The sequence below is a fragment of the Phoenix dactylifera genome, chromosome 9 (genome assembly GCF_009389715.1).
Source record: "Phoenix dactylifera cultivar Barhee BC4 chromosome 9, palm_55x_up_171113_PBpolish2nd_filt_p, whole genome shotgun sequence".
Taxonomy (NCBI): domain Eukaryota; kingdom Viridiplantae; phylum Streptophyta; class Magnoliopsida; order Arecales; family Arecaceae; genus Phoenix; species Phoenix dactylifera.
In genome coordinates, this window is record NC_052400.1 from 14464153 (window position 1) to 14469438 (window position 5286).

The 5286-nt window shown below is 34.6% G+C and overlaps 1 long non-coding RNA gene across 1 annotated transcript; it reads left to right on the forward strand.

Moving 5' to 3' along the window:
* The first annotated feature begins 967 nt into the window (after positions 1-967).
* On the forward strand, positions 968-2010 carry LOC120111913. Its single transcript, XR_005513335.1, has 2 exons — positions 968-1377; positions 1462-2010. It is a non-coding gene; the product is annotated as an uncharacterized LOC120111913 (long non-coding RNA).
* The last annotated feature ends 3276 nt before the right edge of the window (positions 2011-5286 follow it).

Consider the following 5286-nt stretch of genomic DNA (forward strand, 5'->3'; position numbering starts at 1 on the left):
ATTTTCTTTCTATTTATAATGGAATATAGTGTTCGATCATCTTTTATAATAAATGTAAAAAAAGGAGTAAATTAGAAAATTATTTCTTCTTGCTTCATTTTGTGGTTAGCAAAAGGTGTCTCAAAGATAAGAAAAACTTATATAATAGAAAAAATACGAAGAAAAGAAGGGTTATAATCTAAGGCTCAACTTAGTGGTTATATACCTCTTTTCAGCAATTAAAGATTTTGGGTTTGGGTCTTGGATAGTACATCTCCATGTTTCGAAACCTAAGCATTTATAGTATAGAATTCTCTCTCTCTCGTCGAAGAAGAAGAGGAAGAAGAAGAAGCAGCAGCAGCCTCAATAACATTTAGTTGTTGATTAGACACTAAAAGGCACAAAAATATATAATAATAAAATGAAGACTAATTCACAATTATACAAGCTTCCCATTGTTACGGGTACAAGCAATCTCAAGCAATAATATTTGAATGTCTTAAACATGAGCAATGCATGTTCGAGCATAGAATGTATTATTGTGATTATCTATCTAATCAATATTTTTGTCTACTTATATGACTTGATAGGTATATTTATTATGCACATTTGCATTACTACACAAAACGATTGAACTAAAAGATGTAAAACAGCACGTTACGCAGAATAGATCCAAACAAAAAAAAATATTAGAAGAAAAATAATTAGAAGTTAGAAAAAAACATTTTATTAAACAGCTCTCTCTCACTTCTTACCAAGAAGGACAACTTTCATTTTCTCTTTTCTCATGCCATACTAAAAGAGACACAAAAGATTCCTTTAAATAGAATATCATATCGGTGAGATGTTTAAATAGAGTAACTACTCAAATTCAAAAACCAACGCCCACCGAAAAATGAGACTTGATTACTACTAGGGAATAAGAATAACTATTCTAAAAGGAATAACTAAGTAGAATAAAACTAGAAATAGAATCCTAAAGTTGTTAAAATTAGTGACCAACTAAACAGAAATCATAATAGAATTAGGACTTGGCCTTAAATCTCAATAGGATATGGACTATCAGTTGAAGGTATAAATAAAAAATAACAGCTATTATATATTATAGCAGTATGTTATAATAACAAACAAATTCACATTTTATTCAGCATTTTATTTTTTTCACATTATTATTTTAATATTAAATTGAAGGATGGTCGAAATTGTTGCAATGACCGACATAATGCTATCAATGAGATGGGACTCCGGGCAAAAATGATGATATTTATCGCCGCTCGCCAGCCCTGGCCAAAACCTAACCCTGAACCGAAGAGCCCCAATCGCATTCTCTCTCTCCCTCTCTATCTCTCTCGTCCACAACGAAGCACCGACAAAAGAGGCCGCCTCTCTGCAAGAAAGGTATGTCTTTATCTCCTCATTGCTCTACTTCTTGCCGTGTTTCTTCCCTTTTCCTCGCCCAACCCCCACAAGATCCAATTCCAGGGTTTCTCTTCTCAACTCTTTTCCCCTCGAATTCTTGGCTATCGGACTTTCCAAGACGCTACACTGAGAAGGTCACTTTAAGTGCGTTCTTGCTGTTTCTTGTTTGTTAGAATTTGTTGTACTTGTTGCGAGTTATCTGCTTCTGAAACCTGGATTTCTTGTAATGCAAAAACAAGAGAGTGTCTTTCTTCTATGATTGTGTTCTTTGAATCTAAGAAAAAGAGAACATAACCCTAAAGGATTATTGGGGTAATATATTGAAATTTGATATGATCTTCTGAAGAGGGTCGGACGGGTGTCAATATTTTTTGTTTCTTTCTCAAATTTTAGGGATAAATGCTATATGAATTTCACATGGAGGGTCCTCGCTCTGCTTTAATTGTTATAGCTATCACAAGGTAATGCCGCCGAGGGTAGAGAGCTTTGCTGCTATGTGTGCTTTAAGGTCTTTGTTCATGGTAGCTATCGATGGTGGAATTGTAATTGAACTGCAAGTATGTTATAAGAAATATTTGCTATAAGATGTTCCTAGTATGTTTCCTTTCTTCATTCTGGTGATAACGGGAGTATGGAATTGATACTTGCTTTGCTTCGTTTTGACAATCCCTTCCTCCACCTTCTCTCTTTAACTAAATCGGGGGCTCAAGTTATATTTCATAACCATTTGTGTGAATCATATGACTATGGTTTCTAGTTATACCATAAAAGGTAGGAAAATCTTTTCATCGTCCTTATAGCTCTAATGATCTTATCATTTGAATTCAACGAAACCCAGCCACATGCATGATCCACTTTTCTTGTTGATTCAGTCGCTTTTGAGTTTCTTCATGGCTAGTTATATGATAAATATGCTGCACAAGAGTGTAAACATTATTAGGGGACGGAATTGAGCATATAGAAATGCAGTTAACACTTATGAATTCATTAATTTGCAGCACAAGCTAGGGTTTTCTCTAGGAAACAAAAGATATCTTTCCACATGGCATCATTCTCTAAAGTCAAGAATTTATAATTGATTTTGGCATCCAACCAACCTAGACAAGGAAGATCATATAAGTATGTTGGTCCTGAGAAGTGGGTTGTATATGCCTTACATGGCATTACCACATAATGCCTGATAGGGTAAAAAGATGCTTTTCCTTGGTGAGCTTGAAGCATCTGCAGGACACAGCTTACATGACTTCATTTTCAACTGCGTCCTGGTCATGAGCATCATAGATTTTCTAACTCCTAACTGAAAACCTAAATATCGGGAGACATCATTTATTTGGTGAATTTTTATATGATGACACCTAGTCTCATGTTAATGTTATAACTTTTAATAGTATTAGAGAATTGCACATCCGAAAATCAAAACTTTGTGCGGTATGGATTACTGCAATAACCACTGACCAAGACCAAGTGAGGGCATTCGACTAATCATCAAGGTTTCAAATGCTTACTTCTGAACAGCTAGTGTTAGAGGGCTACTTAATCTTGGAAGGGAAGCCATATGATCTGTTCTAGAATGCTTAGATTTTTCTGTGATGAAGAAATGAATCTTTGATGTGAAGCGATGTGATTTTGCTCTTGGAATGAAAATGTTGAAGTTCTAGTATTTGGAAATTGGAATAATTTTTCAATCCTTGGGAGAGGTATTGCCCTCAGCAGGGTGATCATTGTGCAATGACTGGACAAAGAAGATTAATGGGAGCAAGAACATTGTTTAAGCCTTTTAATGAATAAAAACCCAAGAGGCATCACTAGACCTTGGCTTGACTATGGAAATAGGCCACAGTTATGGTGAATAGAATCATAGGTGGTTTATATAGTTGAGGTTTTCATGGTTGTAGCATACTGATCCCACAACCGATTTGCTGTCAAGTACATCCTATATTTCACCTTGGCTTGTCTTGGTAAATCTTATTCACCTTTCTTGATTATGGGGCTTTTGCTTAAGAATAGAGAGGATGAGTTGAATTAACTTTTAGTTCTCAGATATTTTGAACTTCTGATGTCATCCACTACCAGTCTTCTAGCTAGGAGATACATGTGTAGGTAGAGAGATTGTGGTAGTTTGATATATTAAGTCAAGAAATTGGATTTGAAAAAGAAGAAAAGTAACCTAAACATTAACCTTGAAGGTGCATTAGAGCTATGATAAAAATGATATGTTATTACTTATCTTATGTTTTATTTATGAGTGTAGCACAGATGTTACACATTAAAAGTGTTCTAGATTGCTAATGAAATAATGAATACTCATACAAGATCTTCAACACGTGATCCTTGAGGCATACGGAAGTTTCAGCCCATTGAAAATTGGCGCTACGATAAAGATGACATATGTTATTGCTTATGCTTAATTTTATGTTTAAGTTTTCTTAATTGCCAATGAGCACTCAAATGTGGTGTTTGCATATTTCTTGTGGCATCTTAAAATGTTAGCTTACTGGAACTTATATTATAATTAATACAAATGAGGTAGGTGAATTAAAGGCTGAACCAAGTGACTTCTGTATTAAGTTGCTTGGCTTGTGGGATGTGCCCATTTCCTGGGTTCACCTGGGCTATTTGGAGGCCTTGCTTATGCTCCTGCACCAGCAAGGGAGTAGGTGATATTTTATATAATAACATGGTTAGGGACGTCGGTAATCATGAAATGGGACTGACATATTCCATTCAAAAAATAATTAATTTGGAATTACCCTATGAGAGGCCACACTGTCCACATAAATTTGACCTTTTAGATTTTAAGCTCTGCTATCAATGAACGAAAGTTGCAATTAAAATTTCTCTATTTAGAGAATTACATCTTCTTTCTCCTTTCTTACAAATTATATCATGTGTTTGCTTATCATGAATTATATTGAATGTCATGGCAACGCTAGCAGTTACCCTTCTAAAGGTTCAGATTCTGTATTTTCGCTCAAGAGAAAAGGTTCTTATTACATGTTTCATAAGCATAGGTGTAGTCATGTAGCATTCAAAAAGGGCATCTCTTTGCACGAGACTCCCACAAATGTGGGGTTTGTGGAGGGTTAGATGTATGTTGTCCTACCTCCACATGCAGAGAGATTGTTTCCGTATTTTGAACCTATTATACTAAAGTCACAATGGAGTAACCTTACCATTGTGCCAAAACCAACCTTCTAATTGTCTAACATTATTAAAACATTTCCTTCATGCTTTAAATCTTACAATTCTTAATTTTTCCCTTTTTGTTTGTGTGTGGGTGGGTAGGGGCTAAGTTGCATTTTAACACTAACTATAATACTTCATCAGACTGTAGTCAATTAAGTGAAAGAATTTGGTCACGACAGGGTGCTTGAAATTGATGTATATGAAACTAAACCGAATGGAGTTGTACTTAGCTTACTCTATTGATTTCTTTTTACTTGGCTGAGGTAATAATTTAGAATAAGCATCATTACTACTGTCAGGTCATACTTGTTGGATTCTTTAACGGATTTATCTATATTTAGTATTCTGTTTCAGGTAGGAGAGAAATCTAGTTTTCTATGAGCCAAATTTCAAATATCTCAGTGCCTGCTATCATCTCTTTCAGACTTCTGACCCCTTAGCCTGCTTGAACATATTTAATGAACTTTAAACAATGCATCATTAAAATTACTAACAACGTCATTATTAGTCATGGATGGTCGTGAGTTAGTGTCCATATAAATCTAATTTTGATGTCTTGATTATATAAATAGAACGTCTTTTGGCTGTATATGCAAATGTTTGGCTGAATCATTTTCAAAGATAACATAGTCACAGGTACTTCTTTCTGTTACATTTTGTAAGGAACATGTTAATACATTAATTTTTTGATTGTCAATAAAA